Source organism: Desmodus rotundus, chromosome 4 (assembly GCF_022682495.2).
Source record: "Desmodus rotundus isolate HL8 chromosome 4, HLdesRot8A.1, whole genome shotgun sequence".
Taxonomy (NCBI): Eukaryota; Metazoa; Chordata; class Mammalia; order Chiroptera; family Phyllostomidae; genus Desmodus; species Desmodus rotundus.
The window spans coordinates 98,795,746-98,821,321 of record NC_071390.1 but is presented as its reverse complement, the minus strand read 5'-3'; the positions used below and the strand labels follow the sequence as shown (position 1 = coordinate 98,821,321).

At 35.6% G+C, this 25,576-nt stretch overlaps 1 protein-coding gene across 5 annotated transcripts in view; it reads left to right on the top strand.

Moving 5' to 3' along the window:
* The window catches only part of TBCK (TBC1 domain containing kinase), a 196,666-nt gene that overhangs the window by 129,937 nt on the left and 41,153 nt on the right, over nucleotides 1–25,576 (top strand). The window lies entirely within an intron of this gene.

The window sequence follows — 25,576 nt, the reverse complement described above, 5'->3', positions numbered from 1 at the left end:
TTTATTTATTTATTTTAGAGAGGGAAAGGAGGGGAAATAGAGGGAGAGAAACATCAATGTGTGGTTACCTCTCACGGACCCCCCACCAGGGACCTGGCCCACAACCCAGGCACTGACTGTGAATCAAAACGGCAACTCTTTGGGTCGCAGGCTGGTGCTGAGTCCAGTGAGCCACACCAGCCAGGGCCAGGAGTTGTTAATAGAATTAGAATGTACACTTACTGATCATTGATTGACCAAAGAAATAGCATTTTGGAAAACTACAGTATAGGTTTTTCAACAGTTTTATTCCTTCTAAATATGGAGCTTTATAAATATGGTCAACTAAACTTTCAGCTATAAAAATAATTCATATATCTCAAATATTCTAATATTACTATAATATCTTAATTATTTTCATGAAATTGAATTTCAATTAGTATTTATATAGAGTTTTTAAATGCATTAATAAATTTAGTAGGATAGCCTCTAACTTGTAAATAGTAACATTTTAATGACAAAACATTTCCAAATCGTTTTAATATATGTTAAGCAATAGCTAGCTAGACATTTTTGTAACTAGGTGTGTTTTACAAGAATTCACAGTTTCCGCCCTTTTGCACTTTCTGTGATTTTTCATCTTCCCAAATATACAAGGGCATCCATGTTTTCCCATTGTTCCATCGTGATCTAATTGTGTTCATTAAAGGCACATAGAAACATGAAACGGGTTGTGACTGAATTCAAAACAGTTTTGGTCATTGCAGTCTCCGCCTCCAGAAATTTAGGTGATAAAAAAGGAAAACAGCTACATGAATACATACATATGTTAAATATATAATAACATTTCAAAGTATCCTAAGAGATATAACAAGAATAAGAACCTATTCTAGTAAATAAATATCTGCATTGCAGTTTTCCAAAAGTGGGCTGGGCCTCTCTAGGAGAGGGATGCTCTCACACACTGGAAGTATCCCCGCAGATGATATTACTACCATCTAATGGATTTTGGTACAAGAACTCATCAGCTGAAAGTTGTTCTAAATGTCCTGTTAGATAGCTTGAAACTTTGAAATTCAACAATTCTATATAAAAACTTATTTCATAGTTTTTTTCTTTTCAAATATTAAAATGTATTCTCTTCATAACAAAAAACATTAGTTCTCTTCTTCATACTAGAGAGATATCCTTTGGCAAATGAGCAGTTTTTAGGAAACTGTAATGTCATATAATGAAGGGAGAGGTGAATAAGCATAGAAATTATTAAGATAAGACTGAGTTGGTAGTTTGAAAATTCAGTAAAAATAAAGGTATGAGAGAATTAATAATATCTGAGCATTTGGTGTCTGCTTGAAAATATGGTAGATGTTTTAAATATAGTTATGTCATTTAATTTTCAGGGGAATCTATAACTAAGTATGATTTTTCCTATTTTATAACAGGAGCATGAAACTAAACCCAGAAAGGAATTACTAATTTACACAGCTAGTAGATTTATAAAGCTAGTAGATTTATACCAAAATTGAACCTCAGGTCTTCATGGCACTACAGGATATGTTTTTTTTAAATTAAAATGTAATTCACAAACCATAAATTTTACCCTTTTAAAGTATAAAAATCAGCAGTTTTTAGTATATTTACAAAGTTATGAATACCAACACTATCTAATTTTAGATTATTGTATCAGCGCCACCCCTCAAACTCCATATTTGTTGTTAGTCAGTCACCATCTCTCCCCAGCCCCTTACAAACCTTAATCTACTTTACATCTCTATGGATTTACTTACTCGAGACATGCCATAAAAAATGGAATCATATAGTATGTGGCCCTTTGTGACTGGCTTATTTGTTTCTTGATGCGGACTCCGGCCATTGGGGTCCGTGTGTTGTGGATGCAACAAACAACTTCACACGGACTGCAGAAGTCCTGTGGAGAAGAAGGGACAGCATGGCCACTCTCTGATTGAGAGAGGGCCCCAACCCCTGCCTGGACAGGCTTTCATTGCTTTTCTGGGCACATTACATTGAGGACGGTCCTCATTTACCATGCACAGGTTCACTTTAGGTGGTTACCTTTTACAGAAAACAAAGGAGAGGAAGTTGCTAATTACTACAAAGAAAAAGGATATTTGCAAATGCAAAGGACAAAGTGGTTAAACTGGTTACATTCGTCCTTAGAGGGTTTAGCATAGATTTTAGGAAGTTACTTTAAAGATGTGCAGTAAAAATTTGCTGCCTCAATTCAGGGTGAGGGAGTTTTCACAAATGCAAGCCTCCTAGCAGCCTAGGTGCAATGCAGGCCTGACTCCCCACGGGAAGACCTATCTGTGGGCTCAGGTCCTGTGTGCCGACTCACTCCCCATTGGTTTTCCAAATCAGGGGCTGGGCTACATTCGCCATGCCATGCAGAATGGTTCCCTATAGTTTCTCTCTCTCTCTTTTTTTTTTTGGCTTCTCTCATTTAGCATAATGTTTTCACAGTTCATTCATGTTGTAGCATGTGTCAGTACTTCATTCCTTTTTATGGCTGAATAGTATTCATTGTATGAATATACTACATTTTATTTATCAATTCATCAGTTAATGGACATTTGGGTTATTTCCACTTTTTAAAAAAATCATATTTTCATTATTTTATTTTATTTTTGTACAGGGGTATATTTTTATTATTATTTTCTAAATTTTATTGTTGTTAAATTACAGTTGTCTGTGTTTTCTCCCCACCCCTCTACCCGACCCCAACCAAACCCACCTCCTTTCCCTGCTTCTTCCCTCCCCCTTGGTTTTGTCCATGTGTCCTTTATAGTAGTTTCTGAAAGCCCTTCTCCCCACTATCTCTTCCCTCCTCCCCTCTGGCTATTGTTAGATTGTTCTCTACTTTTTGACTCTTATGAATAATGCTGTTATAAACGTTCATATACAAGTATTTGATTGAGTGCCTGTTTTCAGTTCTTTTGGATATATACTTTGGAGTCATTTTTCTGGGTCATATGATATGTCTATGTTTAACATTTTAAGGAACTGCAAAGATGTCCTGCAAAGCATCTGCACCATTTTACACTCCCCTCAGCAATGTGTGAAGGTTCCAGTTTCTCCACATCCTTGGAAACAGTTATTGTTACTCTTTGATCATAGCCTTCTCAGTGGGCCTGAACTGGTGTCTTATTGTAATTATCATTTCATAATGATGATGCCCATCTTTTCATGTGTCTCTTTATCATTTGTATGTCTTCTTTGGAAGTGTCTACCCAAATCCTTTGCCCATTTTTTTAATTGAGTAAATTTTAATCACTGAACTATTGAATTCTTTATATATTCTCAATAAAAGTACCTTATTAGATACAGTATTTGCACATATTTTCTCCCATTCTATGCACTTACTTTTCACTTTCTTGGTAATGTCTTTGAAGCACATAACTTTTTAATTTTGTTTATGTCCAATTTATGAATCGCTTCTGTCTTGTAACTATGAAGGTTCTCTTTGTCTTTTGAGAATTTGATTATGGTATATCTAAATGGGGATTTCTTTGAGTTTTTAGTGCTTGGAGTTAATTGAGCTTCTTGGAAGTATAGATAAATGATTTTATTCAAATTTTAGAAAGTTTCACCCATTATTTTTCTAAGTAGTCTTTCTGCCCCTTTCTCCTCTCCTGGGATTCTTACTGTCTGTGTTTGTTAAAGTTGTTGGTGTCCCCAAGGTTTTTTAGGCTCTGTTCATTTTTATACGCTCTTATTTCTTTCTGCTCCTCAAACAGGATAATTTCAGTTGACCCATCTTTTTATTTGATGACCTTTCTTTTGCCAGCTCATGTCTGCTGTTGAGCCCTTCCAGTGAACTTTTTATTTTAATAATTATACATTCAAGTTCATAATTTCTATTTCACTTATTTTTATAATTTTTGTCTCTCTCATGATGTTCTATATTTTGTGAGGCATCATTCCTTTAGTTCTTTAGACACACTTTTCTTTATTTCCATAGACATTGTTTCCTTTAGTTCTTTGAACATACTTATACTTCTAATTTAAAGTCTTTGTCTAGTAAGTCCAATAGCTTCTAGTTTCATTGTTGTTGTTCTTATTGTTGAAAACCAAACTTCTTAATATAATATGGAAACTCTGGAAACCAGATTCTGCCCTCCTCCTGGGGTTTTTGTCACTGTTTGTTGTTGTCGTGGTCATGGTGGTTGATAATATTTGTTTAGTGACTTTTCTGAACTAAACCTGTATAACTGTCAAGTTGACCACTGTTTAGTTAGCATACTGGTCAGAGAGTTTTTAGACAGGGACTTCCTTAAGTTTTTCTACCCAGTAAGTCTCCCAGCCTTTGCTGAGGGTTCTGTGTTCACTGCAGGGCACATTTTCAGCCTACATCTCTGCCTTAGCCTTCACTTCCTACTTGCTCAGAGTCTTAAGGTGAGAGCTTAAGATCTTCTCAGATCTTTCTTGGTCATACAAACAATACTACATATATATGGGTACCCTTACAGATTTCCAGGAACATGTTGGAACTTTTGAAGCCCTTATAGACATTGAATTCCCCAGCTTTTAACTTTAATTGTTATTGTTACCTTCTTATTTGCCTCAACTGTTATGGCCACCTCAGGCAGCTGCAATACTAAAGAATTTACCTCAGGTCTTCTTGTTTCCCTCCTAGTATTGTTTATTTGAAGACTTCTTGATTCAGATTTAAATGTAGTTATAATAGAAAGTAAATACAAAAAATAATGCATGTATGCCCTATAAAAGCATATTCATTAAAATTAGGATAATCACAATTTATGTTTATATACAGGGTGGGCAATGTACATTTATAGTTTTTATACAAATAAATACAATAATTAATAAATACTAATATAAGAATACACACTGTGTTTCACATACTCAGAACTGTAAACATACTGTTGCCCACCCATGTATTATATATTCTGTGTCAGCTTACATAACAGATAAAATGGCTTTTGTAAATTGGAACATAAACTGCACTCTGTACTAGTAGAATGGAAGTTTGAAAACTGCTATGAGAAGAAAACTTCGGTTAACTTTAATTTATACATGCCTCTATCATATTAGTTCCCTGAAGCAGACCATTATAATAGGGAGGAAACATGAACTTTGCTGTTAGATGGACTTGGTTTCAAATTTCAACGCTACTCCATTTTGGTTTTATAATCTTGAATAATTTATACAGCCTCTCTATTTCCCTCTTTGTAAAAGTGAGCATAATTATTTGCAATTCCTACCTTGCAGGGGTATTATGTGTAAAGCACTTTATTCAGCATCTGATACATAAATGGTAATAATCACTATTCCTTTTTTAGTAATTGAAGGTTAAACGTTTCAACTTTGAAAACTACCCAGCAATTTTATGACAATCTTTTGTATCTAAAGAATTTGTACAAAAGAAGAGATGTTTGGTATTCTTCTATTCCCACTCAGCTGCACTAGGGTTATTACTTTCACTTTACATTTAGACGTCACTACAAATAGGGAGGGGGGAAGGGGTAGGGATGCTAGCTCTCCAAAGAAAGAACTTTCTGGCGGTTTCACCTCAGTAATTTTAGTTTAAGATTTCACTTTGACCTTTGTGTCTTAGTTTTAATGCTATTTGAACTTGAAGCGACTAAAGAATTGCCAAAAGAATTATTTTATCTATTGTCAATGGTTTTTCAATCTACTTTTCTTTAAATAGCTAAGGCTCTGCTGGACAATTCTACCACTGCTTGTTAATAGAAATATATATATATATTTCTATATATATGCACATACATATATAAAGTTATATAATTGATAAATAAAATGAAATGGAATTTTTAAACTGTATTTTGGATAAAGACTGTGGTCGACATCAGAATTCTTTAATATGTTTCTTTGTTAAATTATAATGACCATATTAATTTATTGAGGACTGGTATCAGTTATATGTATACTGTCAATAAGCAAGAATTATTCAGTTTTTAACTATGAACACTAGCCTGGAATTTTACTAAATAAAATAAATAAGTAAGATTTTATTTTATTTATATAATGTTAACTGCTTGCATATAACTGTCATACAATAAGAAAAACAGTCATCGAATTATCCTCAATTTACTGCTATGCTTTAAATGTGTATTAAATATGAGTTTAGTATAGATAAAAAAACGTTAAAATCCATTTGTATACTATAAGTTGGAATAGCTTCTAAAAGTCTGATATAAATGCCAGTCTACAAAGTTGTATCTCTATAATAACATCACTGCCTTTATAGTATGAATAGTTTAACAATAACGCTACAGTGCTTATAACTTTCAGGTCCTCGGGTACGTTGTTCTATTTGCCCCTAAACAAATCTTTGAAGTAAGTATTTTTGTCCACATTTTAGAGTTGAGGAAATTCAGAAGATTACTTGATGCAAGTTAACTTGTAAGTTACCATTTTATGAGTAGTATAATGTTGTTTTTCCCTTGTACTCATTGGAATATGTGCATTAATATACATCATGTCTTACCCTGTAGTCATAGATTTTCAAGCATTTTTTGTACATTTTCTTCTATTTCCCTAAAGCATATGTTTACTATACTCACACAATTGCCTACATTCCTGCTTTTATATAAGTTGAAATATTTTTACAATAAGGTAGAAGGGAAAAGAGTTATGTTTTGCTCACAAATTATGTTGGATGCAGAATGTACATCTAAAGGAGAGCTAAACACTGTTTCCTGAAATTCTTCAGAACAATAGATAATTCAAGAACAAAATGTTTAGCCTTCCATCTATTTTCTTTATTGTTTACATTGTAATATCAGTACCTAATTATCTCTCCATAAGCAATCTGGAACTTTAGGGCAATACAGTAGTACAATATAGTAAAACATGAAGACTGGAAATCTTTGTAGCTAAATATAGGATAAAATTGATCAACCCTATAGAATGTAAATAAAATAAAGAAGTTTGATAGCAAACAGTATCTTTTAAAAGTTGTTTTTCCATAGTACATATAATGTATTCTTAACACCAACCCTTAGCCCAACATTAAGACCCCCCCAGAAAAAAGTCAGCATAAGAAAATATGTGGTAGTTGGATTTAGTGATAAGATATCAAAAGAACTTGATTTACTTGATTAAAACATGAATTTTACTCCTGCAGCCCAAGTTTAGAGGAGAAAGACAAACAAATTCTGAGGCTGACATCTTAAGGAATTCATTAAGTATTCCAAGCACACTAACAAAGTGATTTTTATAAATTAGACTCCTGTAACCATCAGCTGAATTAGCCACATTGCAAAATACTGTGACATAATATTGTGTTTAAAATTTCTTTTTTAAAAATATAAAATTAATGCCAAATAACATGAAATTATTTTTTGCATAATATATGTTTCACATTTTAAGTGACAACATAAACATACAAAGGATTATGCATATATACTATTAGCATTGAAGGTATTTAGGCAAATATAATCTAAAAATAGTTTATATTTGATTTTAAAATATACTCTGTATACAAGTCTACTAATAAAATATAGATACGTTTAGAGAATTTACTTTTTTAATTTTTTAAAAATTATTTTATTGTTGTTCAAGTATAGTTGTCTGCATATACTACCCCCCACCCCAGCCATCCCCACTTCCCTCCCCTGCTTCCAACCCCCTTGGTTTTGTCCATGTGTCCTTTATAGGTGTTCCTGAAAACCCTTCCCTCTTACCCCCTTTATTCCTTCCCACATCCCCTCTAGTTACTGTCAGATTGTTCTTCATTTCAATATGTCTGGTTATATTTTGCTGGCTTGTGTGTTTGTTGGTTAGGTTCCACTTAAAGGTGAAATCATATGGTATTTGTCGCTTACCACCTGGCTTATTTCACTTAGCATGTGCTCTCCAGTTCCATTTATGCTGTCGCAAAGGATAGGAGCTCCTCCTTTCCCTCTGCTGCATAGAATTCCATTGTGTAAATGTACCATAGTTTTTTGATCCATTCATTTACTGATGGGCACTTAGGTTGCTTCCAGCTCTTGGCTATTGTAAATTGTGCTGCTATGAACATTGGGGTGCATAGGTTCTTTTGGACTGGTGTTTCGGGGTTCTTAGGATATAATCCCAGCAGTGGAATTGCCGGATCAAAAGGCAGTCCCATTTTTAGTTTTCAGAAGGAATTCCATACTGTCTTCCACAGTGGCTGCATCAGTCTGCAATCCCACCAACAGTGCATTAGGGTTCCCTTGTCTCCACAATCTCTCCAACACTTGTTGTTTGTTGCTGTGTTTATGATGGCCATTCTCACCAGTGTGAAGTGGTATCTCCTTGTGGTTTTAAAATTTGTATCTCTCTGATGGCTAGTGATGCTGAGCATCTTTTCATATGTCTCTGGGCCCTCTGTGTGTCCTCCTTGGAGAAGTATCTGTTCAAGTCTTTTGCCCATTTTTTTATTGGGTTGTTTGTCTTCCTGGAGTGGAGTCATGTGAGTTCTTTAAATATTTAGAGATCAAACCCTTGTCAGAGGTATCATTGGCAAATATGTTTTCCCATATAGTTGGTTCTCTCAGAATTTACTTTTTTAAGCATGAAAGAAAGAGCATACTGAATATTTGATTCAAGAAGAAAAACACAGCAACTGATTCTGTTTCTTAATGGAATTTTTTATTTCTTTTATTTTGCTACATATTCAAAGTACTGCTGAATTGATAACATATAAAAGCGAATTCTGGAAATAATTTGGAAATTTATCATCATAAACATCTTTGACATACAAGGTTTGCCTTTTCTCAAATCTTCAATGAAAGCAGAGGCTTTTCTTCATGGAAAGCAATAGAAGGCAGTTGCTTTCTAGATCACAAAAAGCAATCAAATTTTTAATGGTTGAAGGTACCACCTTTTAAAATTATAATGAGCAAAGTTTGCCAGCAATAAGAGGAGGTTTCCATTGTCTTAAATACAATACAGGGTTGATTGCAGGTTAAACTGGCAATCAACATCAACCAATATGTTAGGTTGACGCTGGTTCTTCACTTTTTGCTTTGTTCTCTGTACAGGTGGCATCCACCGTCACTAATGATCTCTTGCTGCCTAAATGTGGCAAAGAATTCCTGGTTAAGTAAATAAACCACTATGTTGAGAATAGGTGGATCAGTGACATTTGTTATCATGTTGAAAATTAGCTTAGACTATAAAGGTATCGAGATGGGAAAGGAATGGAAAAATCACATACTCAAGGGAACATTTAATGTTGGAAAAAAACATACTTGGCATTAGATTAATAATTTCCTATACTGGGGAAAATTTTTGTGATACGAGCTATGAAATTTTCTCTGCTTGTAGAATTATTTTCTCTGCTGGTAGAAGCACAAAGTATGTAGAGTGATTCTCAATTTGTAACAAAATCTCTGCCTATCACCACCAAAGTCTCCCTAGGGCATGTGGATCATCTATGTGATTGTCAATATTTTTTACCAACATCTTCTTTCTGTCCTTTTACCATTCTGCATTTTAAAAGTGCAAACTCCATTCTTTAGTGGTGTTTGGCCTCTATTTTCAATACATCCGTATGTGAAGGTGTACAACAAAGTGAGAGTGAAGCGTGGTTGGCCAAGCAGTTTTTCTTTTTTCTTTTCATTTTGAGATTGATTGTTTAACAAGGCTCTGCTGTGTGTGTGTGTGTGTGTGTGTGAGTGTGTGTATTCCTGTCTATTCGGATACATGTTTAAACATTAAGTGGGACTATTGAAAGGGGAGAAGGTCTTAATTCTGTGACTGGAAGATTTGGGGAAAGGAGAGAAATTCTTAGAATTCTTTAAGTGAGATGCTGGCAATGCTTTATCAGCACCACTGAATTGTTGATGAATTAACTGCTACTGATTCAGTCTCAGCCTTAACTTTAATAGCAAATCAGTTTTCATGTGTAATTTTCAATTCAATATATTTATAGACATCCTAAAGAAAAAGTATGTCCGGCACGTTTCATCTTCTGAATCCAATGAAGCTGTTGTGAATGTGGGTGGCTGTGTGCCTTCCAGAGGACTTCTTTATCATTAAATTTGCTGTTTTCTGTTTTTGTCAGATTTAGATTATTTTTGAGAATTGTAATAGTGAAAGCTACTACATTGTACTTTGCTATAGTCTTCCATTCTTACTTTGAGATTCAAAACATCACAGAATCATTTAGCAGTTTTTACAGAATGATCCAGTCCTTCAATTCCTAATAGGTCTTCATAATACTACAACCTACTTATGGTGAAAAGATATTACTGTTGCTCTATTTGTATAATAGTCATTGGACAGATGTTATTTTAATATGTTGTTATACCTGTACTCAGAAATAAACTTTTTCAAGTGATCATGGAGCTTAACAAAAAATATATATTAAGTGGAAATAATGCAGAAAATATTCCTCAGATCATTATTTAGTAAAATTGGGAATAATGAAGATATTTTTATCACCTAAAAATTAAAAATAAACAAATCCCAAAATAAAATAAAGCTAAATGAATACCCCCTTTCTTAACTCTCAGAAAAGGGAGATATGTTCCTTGGAAAATTCCAAATGAAATTTCTGTATCTAGAAAATAATATGATAACCCTACACATCACAACCCCCTAAGGTACAGCTAAAATAGGTATTTCTCATATCACTTTTGTAACATCTTACATATACTATGTATTTGTTGATTGTCTTTACCAAGTTATATTATTTCAAATAGCTTTTGAAAGATAAATAGGATTTATACAGGGAAAGGAGATCAGGAACTTCATCGCCATGAGCAATCTCAACACCGGGTAGTAATAAAAGACTTATGGAAAACAAAAATAATGATGCACATTCATCAAATTTTGTTTTGCTGACTCTTTCCCATGCACACTGTACTTTGGTGAAGAGGCCATTCGCTGGAATAGGTCACATTTCCTCTGCTAATGAGGGAGTTTGCAACACTGTGGAGTTCTGCTGTTAATGTTCTGATGTGTTGAGTATGCAGGGGCCAAGATTTTGTGGTAACACTCAGCTTGTGACTTTGAATATTAAGTACTCCAAGAGTTGAAGGAAGCTGGGCAGTTGTAATTACTCACAGTAAAATAAAGGAGTTCTTAAATACACAGGCCTGAAATTATATTTTAAATAGCTTTCTCTAGTTACTCTAATCATGCATGTAATCATCTTTTACTTTGAATATACCTTTCTAGAGTTTCATAGTGTAAGCCCACCAGAGATCCTTTCTCCTTATTAGTGATATCATCATACTGGATGTGCTAGTTGTATTTAATTTTTCTTACATTTTATTTACGTGAGCTTAGCGCTTTTCATAAATATATTCTACTCTATAGTAAATATCATAAGGCTGTGTAAGTAGATGAAGGGAGAAAGGAGAAAGACAATCTAAAGAAATGGCAAAGCCAGGGAGGTATATTCTTAAACTCTGTGAACCCAAGTTGATTTTATTGTTCTGTATTTTAATTAATTATGAGCCCTTATACTGAGAAGAATGGTGTTAGTGAAAGCTGAGTCTTTGGCAAGAAGTGCCTTGGCTCGTTGAGAGGACATACACCAGCAAGATTTCTGAAGTCTGTCTGATGTTAAATTGGGAGTGTTGCGATGGCAGTCACTTCTAAGTAGAGCTGATCCTCAGAGGGGAATATCTCTGACCTGTCTTTAGGCTAAATCAAGGTTTTATTCCTGTTAGTCAAAGAGAGAACTCCTCCAACTTGGATAAGCCAGTGACAACTTGTTTGTCAAGTAAAGGAAGCAAACAGCTGATGTTGAGTAGTCGGTTAGAACTGGACACTCCATCAATGACTGGTTTAAAATTCTGTGGAAAAAGTATATTTATTAACATCATGTTAAGGAAAATGAAGTTTAATAGAAATAGGCTTATTATTTTTGTAATTTATACTACTTGCTGTTCTTTAGTGCTTAATAATTTAGCTGATTGTTTTCTTTACATATAATTTATCTCCTGTTTATCATTTATAATAGCCTGTCATTATATCTTCATCCATTTTTCAGGATCATAAGGTTACCAGATTATCCAGTTACTGTTCAGTTAGCTAGTCATACCTGAAAGTTGCATTAAAATTCCTGGACAAATTGTTGGTGATAAATACCCCACATCATTGAAGCAGGAATAAGTGATTGCAAGAATATCATGTTACTGTCTTAATTACAGGTAAAGTCAAGGTAGAGAATGTCACCATTTTACTATAGGTTTATATTTACATGGCTAAATTATTTACTATGTGCACACATACATGCACACACAGAGAATGTATTTATCTTACCCTCTAGGACACCTTATTCTTCCTTTAATCTTAGGAAAAACTTTATTAAAAAAGTAATTTCTCTGCATCATCACCCATTAACATGAGGTTGCAGCTTTGACCTTTTTTTCTTAATTAAATTTGTTGGAGTGACATTGATTAATAAAACCATATAGATTCCATGATAAGTGAAGTAAGTCAGAAAAAGTTAGGAACCATATGATTTCTTTCATATGCTCATGTGTGGATATATTGTCAAACCGAAAGTAACAAATGAAGAATTGAGAAAAACAAACATAAAATCTTACTCTTATATTCTCTTAACTGTATAGTCTACTTTCTCCATTCCCCTTATAAAAGTCACAAATTATTCTTTTCAACTGTGTTCTCACTTGATCTCTTAGGAACCTTCAGAACATTTAACTGTTCTCTTTTTCAAACATTACTTTTCCTGGGATTTTGGTATACCCCAGTGTCCTTGTTTTCCTCTTTCCCCTCTGTGACTTCCACTCAGTATCTTCCACTGTGTTCCCCTGTCTTTCCATGTCATCGTATATAGTATTTCTCAGTGTTGTGCGTAGACCTTTCTCTGTTCCATCACAAGGCAGTTATTAGACAGTCGTACATACTTGCATCATATATTTGCCGCGGAGACGGTTATTAGCCCCAGCCCTGGCTTCCCTTGTTAGCTATAGGAGACCCATAGAGCCAATGCCTGCTCCGTACGATCAGCCTCTAATTCAACATGTCCAAAACTGAATTTATTTTCTTTTTGCCTTAAAGCTGTTGCTGTTTCAGTATTTCCTACATCAATAATCACCATTATCATTTCTCAACTTATTGAAGTTATTATCTAGATTCATCCTTGACTCCTGATTCACCTTCCATATTCAATCAATTGAAAAGCCCTTTCCATAAATATGTCTATGTCTTTCTGTCTCTGATGCCATCATTTTAGTCAAATTCACTATCTCCTCTTACCTGCTTTCTACAACAATTTTATGTGTCCATTCTTTTTCCTCTCTAATCTATTCTTCAGACTTTAGCATAATCATTTTTTTTTTTTACTTAAAACAGTAGTTTTATTGTCTCATCCTTCTGGAGGCTGGAAGTCCAACATCAAGGTGTTGGCAGAACCATGCACTCTCTAATAGCTGCGTGCGAGAATCCTCCTTTGCCTATTCTAGCTCTGTTTCCTATAAAACAATGTATCTGAAAGATGGTCTTCAAAAGGCTCGTAATACTTGTAAAAAGTGCATATTTGAGGCTCCACAAACGTCCCTTATCTACTAAATCTATCTCTGAGGGTTGACTCCTGGAATCTATGGTTTTCCTAAGGTTCTGGGGCAGTTCTTCACACACGTGCATACAGTCTTCTCATGACTTGGCAGCTAAACAGAAGTGTTTATTCATGGGGGGTGGACCTAATGATAAGACATTCATACTTATGGTTATATTGTCATTTTTATTGATTCTATTTTTATTGTGTGTATTTTTGTACTAATCTACTTGTTTTATCGTTACGTATGTCTAACCTTTTCTGGCAAGCTTACTTTCACGAACCAGGACCACCACCCTTTTCACAGCGCAGCAGTCGCAGCCTGCTCACTCGCTGCGCCTCTCCTTTTGTCTTTACTGCCAAGGACAAGCCCTCTTCTAAATCTCTCACTTCCTGGCTTCCTGCCCCTTCTTGTTCCACCGTCAGAGGTACTGAGCTATAACATTGGTATTTTGAAAGCTATTCATGTGGAAATAAATTAGAGTGAGAAATTCATCCAGGACTCAAAAATTTATCTTTCCTAGTCCATTTTATGATACTTTCTGTCTTGGAATTGGTAAAAGTTAACCCTATTAAATCAACTTAGAATGAATATAGACATCTTAGTAATAAGTGCAGGGTGTTAATACATGAGTACATATGAGAATAAACACAATTGTCACATAACATGGAAAGCATCAGTAACTGAACGTGACAAACTATTCTCCCTGCCGAAAATTTAAAAATATGAACAATTTTACTTCAAGAGAAGAAATGTAGAGAAGCGAGAGAAATATTGGTAGGGTTTAAGGAAAAACAGGAGAGAGAATGATTTTTTAAGGCTTCAATTTTCCTTTTTTCCTCACAATTTTAAGATAATTTTGACTAAGTTTTATTCATTCAGCAAACATTACTGAGTACCTACTCAAGGACATCACATCTTAATTTGTTAAGGGTTTTACGGTTACAGAAAGGTCATATTCCATAATGGGGTGGACTGCATCTTTTCGAAGTATCTTGCTAACTGAGGGCACTTGAGGAAAGGCGGTTGGGAACATATATCTTCAGCTCAGACGCAGGGGAGGGAAATCAGCACCGCCCAGCCTTGCCCCCATTACCACCATCGTGTTCATTTTCCAGTCTCAGATATTATTTAAAACAGAGCCTCTCAAATCCACAGTGAGCAAAATTATTATCATTTCATATTAACTTCCTTTTTCCACAGGATATAAGTTCCAAATTTGGGGGAGATTTAATTGAGCACACCAGGAAACTATTTGGCAAGTGGAAATATTGTGTCAGGAAGGGATTGAAAACATGTCTTAGATTGTTGGAAGTGGTACACTGGACCAAAATCCTTTGTAGAATCAACAGCTAAAAATAAATAAATTTATCAAAATAACTGAAGTGTCATTCTCTATTTCCAATCAAGAAACTGTAAATTAGTGATGAATGTTTATCATTGCTTTTCCTCAGTGACTTTTTATATTTTTCCCATTTAAAAAATCTAATTGTTTAACTGCAGCAGTGTGATACTTGAAGTATTTAGATGTTAAATATCATGTCACTATATTTTTAAACATTTACAATTATCCCTTTTTTGTAAGGTTATCCTGGGAGATTAAATTTCATAGTTGCCTACTAAAAATGTTTTCTTCCTCTTAGTTACAGGAATCTCGGGATCCTCTCATCCTAAATCATCAAATTAGAAAATGCCTTTTTTTTTAATTGTGGAAATTTCACTTGTGTAAAAGTCTGTTCTGAATAGAGCAGTGCCCTAGAAACAGCAAGTGAAACAAGGGCAGAAAAAATGCCCAGAGCCAGACGAGTACAACTGAAGGAGCACTAGACGGTTCCCAGAGTGTTGTGTTGTTGGCAGTGAGAATGGCACCAGGTGTTATACCAGTGGAGTCAGACCGGAGCTTGGTTCAGCAACCATGGTACTTGAGTTCCAGCTAAGAAAGAATTCAGAGCCAAGACTCAAACCATAAGAGAAAGTTTATTTAGAAAGTCGCAGAGGTAGAAGAAGTGAGCAGTAGAAGAAATGGGCTGAGGAAACAAGTTACAGAGGCAAAAGAAGGGGTCCTTGGAGCTTAGGAGAAAGAAGGGGAAAGGTAATGCCCCTGTGGGAGAGGAAGAAAGGGCACAGGACAGACACAGGTGTGTCCGCAAGAGGGAGAGTGCACTGAGTCCTCTGTCTTGAAGTATTTATCTGGGGGCTCAGTGAAGGTGCGTCTTTTCAGGGTCTTGGTCTCTGCTGATAAGTCATTAGTCAATGCAGCTGGTCCTGAGGTCAGCCATGGTGTTGCCTGTCTGGTTTTACTGCATTTCTGTGCCTGAGCTGAAACGCAGCTGAGGCCTAGATGTATTTGGTGTGGGTCAGAACCTCATTTTCTTGGGGCTTAATGCTTATGGACTATTTTCTGGCCCTCTTTTTCATTCCCCTTCTAAGGGGAATTTGCATGACTAGCAACATGCCAGAGGAGGAAAGTTCAGGGGAGGGTCCAAAGCACATGACCAGCAATATGCTACAGGGTAGGAAAGGTTACCCCAGGGGCAAGCTCCTTGTTTTCCCAGTTTAGCCCGTTGCTAGACACTCAGGACTTTCTACCCTGCTGACCTTCTGTGCCTGGCCTGAAGTCCTTGCTTCTCTCATATCTGCCTAACTGCCTCCCACACATTGAGGAAGACTTTTTTTTTTTTTTTTTTTTTTTTTTTGCTGGGGTGTGTTGTGCTGGGAAGGAAAAGAGAGCTGTTTAGAAGTTCTGGGCAGGAGGATGTTGGGGATGGAGTTCTTGATGGGAAACACTTAAGAAAATAAATATTACTGTCATCTTTGTTGAAAATAACTGTTGTCGTGATATTTGGTAGAATATGCCACTAGGATTGGCCCAATCTAGCCCCTGAACTGATCTGAACAGCTCACACTTCCCTATAAACATCAGGCGATCCTTTGACAAAGCATTAACATATCCACATTGCAGTTGCTAGGAAGGTTATGTTACTGACAGTTTTTATTCCTCTGCAGAGCGATTTAATTCACTATTGATTTGAGACAGCTCCTGTAGCAATGCTTTTTTCACCAGTAAGTCTCTAGAATACATTTGTTTCATGAAGAGCGATGGGCAGAGATAGGGTAATTCCGACTTCTAATGAATATTTGGTGTCTTGCACTGAGATCTTCTTTATGAAACATCAAAGTTCAGGGATGTCGTTTTGTGTCTCAGTGACATTCCATGGCATTTAAAGAGAAATGAATTCTGGCGCAGTTCTACAGAAAAGCTATCAACAACAGACCTAGCTGTTACACCCAGGATTCAGTCTAATGACTTTCACAAATCCAGGGTATAAATATCCTGTTTATTCCCACCCTTCTCCCAGTGTATCCTATAAAATATGCAAAATAAATAAACAAGCCATGTAATGTGAGAAATAAACCTGCTACTACAAATTCAGGCGGTTAACCTGATCTGTACAGGTGCTAACACAGGATTTAACAAAGAAAGGTGTACGATGAAAAAAGAAAAGACAGCTTTTATCTGCAACATTCTCACTTCTTCAGGGAATCATTGCTAAAGGTTCTTTCTTTGTTTCCCCCAAAGTCAAAATGCGCAAAAAACCTTGCAAAACTGAATCATTCTAAAATGCATCAATATGAATTATAGATTATTGTTCAGAAATCCTACAGAAATTAAGTAAAACAAACACTTAGCAAAGAGTAGTTGAGTCCTACAGATTTAATTGATAGATTTTGAACTTTTATATTATCAAATAAATATTTGAATTAGTTTAAGATTAATAAAATGTTTGTTTTCTTCAATGAACTAAATGATTTCCACTGATTCTAAATAGTCCTTATGTAAATTAGATTCCCACATGTATTTATATTCATTTCTAAATCTTTTCATTTATGTTCATCTGTTTCAGTTTATTTCCTTTCCAGTACCAAGGGTTTTTGCAAATAATATAATACATTTGGCACCATGTTTTTACATGAATTATAGAATGTCTTTTTTCTCCCTTCCATGAGGAAAAAAATCATTTTGGTATATGTATAAGTAGGGAAAATGTACAAATGATATTGTTTTATTTTTTCCAAAAAGAGTATGTCTTTCAACTCATTCATATCTTCTTTTTTTTAAGTTCTTCTATGACATTTTATAGTTTGCCTGCTTATTTCCTATTAGAATTATGTCTATTTTAGCTTTCTATTGCTATTATTACTGGGGTATTTTATTTTATTATATTTTCTAGTTTTTTTAATGTATAGAAAGATTGTTGACTTTAGAAGTAGTTTGGTATAATGATTAAGTATACAGACATGCTTTCTTGAGTCTCAGCTCTGCCACATCAGCTCTGTGATCAGTTTCCTTGTTGTCCATAATATAGAGATAATAATATTAAATTCTTCATGGTAGTATTCAGGGGATTGAATTAGTTAACATATATGGAACGCTGCTGGCACACACGAAACACTGTGAGTTTTCACAATCATCACCATTGTCCTTTCTCAGCCACATTGTTGTTCTTTCATTGTTTGTAACAGCTTTTCAGTTGATTCAGATTTTCCAGTTAAATGTCATCTGCAGATCATTGATAACTTTTTCTCTGTTCCAACTTTATACAATTTATATCTTTTTATTATTTAATTGCTTCACCCACTTCCCCTTAACAGTGTTATATAATAGTGGTGATGGTGGACATCTTTATTTTACACTTAGATTGTTTCTAATGTTTTGAGTTTGGGAGCTTAAAAGATAAATATTCTCATGAAAGTACACTGATTTCTTAAGAGTTTTATGAAATGTCTTTTCAACAGGTTGTTCTCATATTAAGTAGAAAGTTAAGATAAGTCATGACTGTTGACTCCTGAGCTCTGTCTTTTTCTTATGCTCCAGCTTTGGAATCAGCTCTAAATCTAGGCTCCCTACGTGGAGGGCATCAGTCCTATCAGAAACTGCCAGACTTTTAGTTTAAACCAGACTTCAATATAAGGTCTTTGCCCGCCACTGGGTGGAAATATCACAACAATTCATAGAATGGGCAATCCTGTGATTTTAGGAAGGAGTTAGAAAAAAAACTGGCTAGATTTGAAAAGCAATGAAAGCTTACTGAAAATTTACCAGCCAAAGTTAAAAAATAATTTTTATTAAATTTAAAACACCAAGAAATTCTTTGTATCTTGATTGATTTAAAAGGAGATAATTATTTCTAATAATATATAATTTAAAATTACCTTTCTTGAAAGATTGTACCAACTTGTAGCTTTATATATTCATTTGTCATTTCTTGGTTAATTCTTGATTATATATAGTATTCTTACCATTTATAACATTATCATTTCAATTAAAGTAGCCTTGTGAGTTTTAACCACAAGTTAAAGTTTATTATCTGGTTTGTCATCTGTTTTTGCAACAGAATATCTATTTTATTTTTTTTATAAAAACAAACTTTTGAGCACAATATGACCAGAAATGCCAAAGAATAAAAACATTTTGAGCATGTAATTGTTGAAATATATGTGTACATTATAGTCACTATAGTATTTAAGGGCTTACTTCACCACAAGAAATTGATGTGGGCACTGGCCTGTAGTGTCCGCGGCGTTGTGGCTGAGATGAGACAGATTCACACGGACTACCGAGTCCTATGGAGGAAAAGGGATGGCATGGCCACCCTCTCAAGGGGAGAGCACCTCGGAGCACCCTGACCCTTGCCTTGACAGGCTTTTATTGCTTTTCTGGGCACATTACATTGAGGATGGTCCTCATTTACTATGCACAGGTTTGCTTTAGGTGGTTACCTTTTATAGAAAACAAAGGAGAGGATGTTGCTAACTTCATCAAAAAAGAAGGATATTTACAAATGTAAAGGAAAAAGTGGTTGAAATGGTTACACTCATCCTTGGAAGGTTTAGCATAAATTTTAGGAAGTTACTTTAAAGATATGCAGTAAACGTTTGCTGCCTCAATTCAGGGTGAGGGAGTTTTAGCAAAAAGCAAGTCTCAAAGTGGCCTAGGTTCAATGCAGGCCTGATTCCCCACGGGAGAACCTATCCATGGGTGTGGGTCCTGTGTGCTGGACCTCTCTTTCCACTGGTCTTTCCGAGTGGGAACTGGGCCCACACCACACAGAACAGTCTCCTATATTTCCCCCCTTGTTTTTAGTTAGGACCACTATAGATCCCACAAAGCTTGCTACTTGCTGGTCTTTCACACAACACTGGGAAAATAATTTGCAAGTGTGTCAAAGTACACAGAGCATTATAATCAGTAAGCAACCAGTGGCTCCAAAGACCCACATTCTCAGATTAAGCCCATCAATCATTGTCAGGCAGTAACCATCAAACAATAGATAACATTCAAAGAACTATGAGGACTTATTTAGAGTCAGATAGCTAAAGGGCCATAAAGTTTTGGAGAAACAAGCTCATTTCAGGCTTGGACCCTTATCATTTAAATTGAGGGTACTAGCAAAGCAGGTTTCACAGGATTTTATGCATTCTTTCTTAGGCTTGATCTCCCCGGGGAACCTACCCTTTCCAGCACAGGGCCACACCCACTCGTTTCAGGCTTAGGTCGAACAGAGGAAACAAGGCAGCCAAGAGATTAGGGGACTTCTTGCAGACAGAATGAGGACTCAGGCTATGTCAAAGCCGAGGGGCAAGGGTCCATCACCCCTTTTTCTATAGCCCCCCAAGTCCTTCCCTGAGGGCCCCCTTATGATCGTGTCTGTCTTAGGTCATCTCCCCCTTAAGGAATCTTATCCATCATTGGCTAACTGATCATGCACTGGGGACCAGGCAGGGTGAAGTAAAGGGGCAGAGGCAGTGCTCCTGCCATGGAGATAAACTTTGTCTCCTCAGTGGCTTAGGGTCCCAAGGTCTCTCACTCAGCCTTAGCCATGGGGGATTACAGCTTCTGAAACTAGGCAGGGTGATTTCCAACAAGAAATATTGCCTTTAACTCCTTTATAAAATAGTTTTCCTTTTCTTAGATTACCTTTTTATTGCATATTAAGTTATAGTAAGTGAAAAGAGGATATGAAGACTATTTTTAACACCTTTAAAATAGAATATATCTAAGATAAATATTGCAGTAATTTATCTATAGCATTGTAAGTGATAAATTAGTTGTAACTGCTGTTACAATTAACAGGTTTTTGTACATAAAATAATTGGATTTTCTTATAAAATTCTATTTGTTCATGCCATATTTATATTTCAGAATCTACAACTCTAGTCAGATCTTAAATGAAATGAAAAATTAGTTTTTCCCTAAAATGCCTTTATTTTAAATGAGAAAATATGAAAAAAATGGTACTAACCAATTTAGCATTATGGAAAGATTGATCTAGATTTGTCTGTGTGCATTGTGTATTATAAACCTAAAGTACAACTAGGGGATCTCTGCCTTTAGGTTGGTTGTGCATGCATATAAGCTCTCTGATTTCATTAAAAAACAGAATCTCTTCATTTACATGAAGGAAGTTTGAAATGCAGCTAAATACATTATGGACATTGAAACGTCTATATTTATATTCTTGTAAGAATTGTCTGGGATGGTTTATAGTGTAGTAAAATAAATGATTAGATATCAGAAACAATTGCCGTCCTTTTGTTATAAGATTTTAGATAGTCTTCTATCTTCACAGCTAAAACTTTGAATTTTCCTTCACTTGGAACATCTGAATTATACTAAAATAAAAATAGTTGGCTGATGCATGACATTAGCTGCGTATTCCACAAGATATTAATCACAGTAATAACAGTCAATGTCAAAAGCATGTAAAGAGTTCACTACCTTGTTCTTGGCTAAGCAGTAACAATGAGAAAGAGAGATCTTCAGACTTTCTTCCACAGGGATTCACTGAAGCTTCCAACCAGATAGTATTTTGGTCATTACATGACATTTTTTGGTTACATAGTGATGGAAGTTATGGGAGAATTTTTCAAGTAACAAGGAACACCTGAGCAAACATGGTAGTGCTTACCACTTCATTGTATAAGGAAAAGGGTAAGAGTGAGAAAGAAGGGTAGTGCAGCTGCACCCGGATTCTAGTAATGACCAGACCTTGGAAAGTTAGAGTTTGGGATGAAAATGTCAATTGGACTCACTAAAACACTGTGACCTCCAAGCCACCATCTGGCTCTGCTCTGAGTCTTGGCTGCTGTTGAAAGCTGAGCGTAGCGTTGTATGTGGAATAGCAGCTCTATCACATTCCCGAAGGAAGGTACACAAATTCCACCTGTAGCAGCTCCGCGGAGAGGAGCAGCTGTCGTGTTTAACTTTTTAATCTTGTTTACTTCAGCCTAGGGAATTTATCAGGTTCTGGTCTTATTTTGAAAATTATTCTCGGAAGCTTATAGAAACTAATACCCAGTAGCACTGTCCACCTCTCCGGACACACATCGCCACATTGACCCCCTTTTTGACCCAGAGGTCACTGATGTGAGAGTGATTCACTTACTGTACCCTCTTCTGCCTCACTCCAACCAGTTTAAACTATGAAACTTTCCCAGTTACTTGGCTTGAAATGCATGAGTTCTTATTAATCTAAGTTTATATAAGCATGTCATGCTCCATGAACAACACTTTGCTAAACCTCACAATGTGAATCACTCCTGAATCTCTTTTGTAGGAACTCCTCTGGTAATGTTAAGAATTATGTACAGGTTTCTAACTTTTCTAACCCAGGAGGTACGCAAGAATTTGGGGACCTGTTACCAGCTGAAAAATCCATCAGAAATAAGGGCATAGAATTCCAGAGCTAAAGTGAACATATCTACTCCTGCCCCTTCCTTTTACACATGACACAATTGAAGGCTAGAGAAATGAAATATCTCCAAAATGTTACTGTACATCAAAGGGAAAACTAGTCTTTTTACAGAAATTCAGCTTACACATAATTTTTCAGGGACACATTTGTGAAAACTTGCCTAAAATCCATAATCACTGAAAAAAACCTTCTGTCTCCACTGTTCTTTTGTTTCAGATTCATGTAGGTTCTCTCTCTTTTATTTGAGGGAGAAAAATCTCTCTCTAGTGTGAGAGCTACATTATGCAGCTTCCAGAGCATGACAGTTTTATTTCAAAGTCCATTTTAGATGCTATATTTCTACATCAGAAATAGCAACCTCTCCCTATTTTCTCTAAAAACAAGGGAGAAATAAAAACAAGTAACATGCCACTGAAACAATTTACTATCTTAAATAATGGATAAATATATCTTTGTAGATCGATAGTTTTTGAAGGTAGTTTTTCTTTAATATTCCTATGAGATGGTAGTTAATGTCTGTCTGTGCCATTTGAGAAAGCCTGTCCCTCTTCATACGTGACCTTGAAATATCTAGCACTAAGAAAGAAGAGTCTATTTATTGTAGACATGTGGAAAAATAAGCATTGATAGATACTTCCCTAAAGAATCTCAACTTTATGTATTTCCAAGCCTTGTTAATAGTTTATATAATGTAAGATTTTTCTCAGAAGACTATATAGATGTGCCTGCTAAAATTATGATGTCTTTCTGCCATTTTTTCCTTTTTCTTCAAACTGTTTGTTCCTTCTCATGACTTAAACTGTAATTTCTATGCTGATAATTCCAAACATGTGATGCTTTAGCCATTACATCCCCCACGACTTTTGTTGGTAGCTTCTATGATTTCATAGCATATTAGAAGAGCCTTTTGTCTCAACATAGGGACGGTAACACTGAGCATCCTGTTACAGCTGGGTGTATTTTATAGCAAACATTTTAGCGCCCTCTCTGGGAAATACAAAAAATATATAAGAAATTTAAGCTACTGATGTACCCAGCTCTATGTTCTCATCTGTTTGTTTATATTGATCCAGCCCTTGTCCTAGAAACATCATATATCACATGAAAAAAAATCTTTGAGATTTACTTTTGCAAGCTGTCCTCAAGAAAAAGTGTGTATTTATTGTGTTAAAATATACATTATTTAATTCATGGTTAGCCCTGTGATGTTTCCTGCCTCATAAGCATGCCTAGTTTATTAAAAGATTATTAATTTTTTATTTATTTTAGAGAGAGGAAAAGGGAGGGAGAAAGAGAGGAAGAGAAACATCAATGTGTGAAAGAAACATCGGTTAGTTGCCTCTCTCATGCCCCCAACTGGTGGCCTGGCCTGCAATGCAGGCATGTGCCCTGACTGGGAATTGAACTGGTGACCTTTTGGTTTGCAGTACAATGCCCAACCCACTGAGCCACAACCAGTCAGGGCATAAGCATGCCTACTTTTGCTTTTATACATTCTGATTAACATTCCACCTTTCCTTTTGAAGATTATTTTTTGTATTCCAGTTAGTGTTCCAATTATAATTATTTGGTGAACTTTAATAGTCTTTTTTAAATATTTGGGGTTTTTTAAACTTTTTTTTATTGTTGTTCAAGTACAGTTCTCTCCATTTTCCCCTTACCACTCCCCCCGCCTTAAAATATTGTTTTGCTGAAAACTCAGATAGAGCTTTCTCTGTAGGAAATGTATAGCAATGTATACCACTTCCGTGCTGCCTTATTTTAAGTCTTAAATTCCAAAGTAGATATTTACCAAATGCTAAACCATATTTACCATATTTACCAAAGGCTGGACTTTCAAAGTGAAGAGATTATAAATTGAGTCAAAGAACCTGTTCTGTAGACATTCTGAGGTCACCCTGTCCCTGAGAAAAACCCTCAGCAGTTTGACGTACCCGGCTCTGTGCTGTCACCTGCATGATTCCATTGTTATATTTATATTATCAACATTTACTCCCAGCCACTGTGAATGTGTTTTAGAATCCTCTTTTTCCAAGTAGCCTTGGAGAGGCTAATATTTTTTTTTCTTTTTTAATTTTTATTGTTATTCAATTACAGTTGTATGCCTTTTCTCCCCATCCCTCCACCCCACCCCAGCTGAACCCACCTCCCTCCCCCACCTCCACTATCCCCCCTGATTTTGTCCATGTGTCCTTTATAATAGTTCCTGCAATCCCCTCTTCCCACTGTCCCCACCCCACTCCCCCCTGGCCACTGCTAGACTGTTCCCAACCTCAATGTCTCTGGTTGTATTTTGTTTGCTTTTTTTCTTCTATTGATTATGTTCCAGTTAAGGGTGAGATCATATGGTATTTGTCCCTCACCGCCTGGCTTATTTCACTTAGCATAATGCTTGCCAGTTCCATCCATGCTGTTGCAAAGGGTATAAGCTCCTTCTTTCTCTCTGCTGCATAGAATTCCATTGTGTAAATATACCATAGTTTTTGGATCCACTCGTTTGCTGATGGGCACTTCGGTTGCTTCCAGCTCTTGGCTATTGTAAATTGTGCTGCTATGAACATTGGGGTGCACCGGTTCTTTTGGATTAGTGTTTCAGTGTTCTTAGGGTATAATCCCAGCAGCGGAATTGCTGGGTCAAAGGGCAGTTCCATTTTTAGTTTTCTGAGGAAAGTCCATACTGTTTTCCACAGTGGCGAGAGGCTAATATTTTTTAAGATTTTTCTCTCACTGTCCCACCTACACCTAAACATACACACACACACACACTAGCATTTTATATGAAAACTGCTTTTATCCATAAAGAAGTGTGTCTGTTATTTGTTTTTTAATCTGCTAATATATGTACATTATACATATGATCATATATAGAGCTGTTTCTGAATGCAGGATAAAAATATATCACTCTTAAAAGTAACAAAAGTGTTGCTAAGAAAAATATTAACCACTTAGGTGTTAATCTACTAAATCATTTTTCACTATTTATGTTAAGGGAAAATATAATCATGTAGTGATGATGATAACTTTACATTTGTGTTGGTAAAAGTTTGGAAAAGTATATTGAATACTTTTCATGTAATTCATAGGACCTTTTTTCTGAATTTTTCACCCATTTGATGAAGGGGGGAGAAACATCAGTTTATTCAAATATTTCTTCATGCAAAAGGTAGAGTCCTTACCAATGAAACATTTCAGTAAACCTCAAAATTTGTATCCAGTCATCTATCTTAACATTTGTATGTCACATTTTTAAACATGAGTGTGTGAAAGCCTGCCTACCCTGCTTACTGATATCTTTTTTATAATTATTCATTTTTATCTGAATATAAGAATAATAGTAAT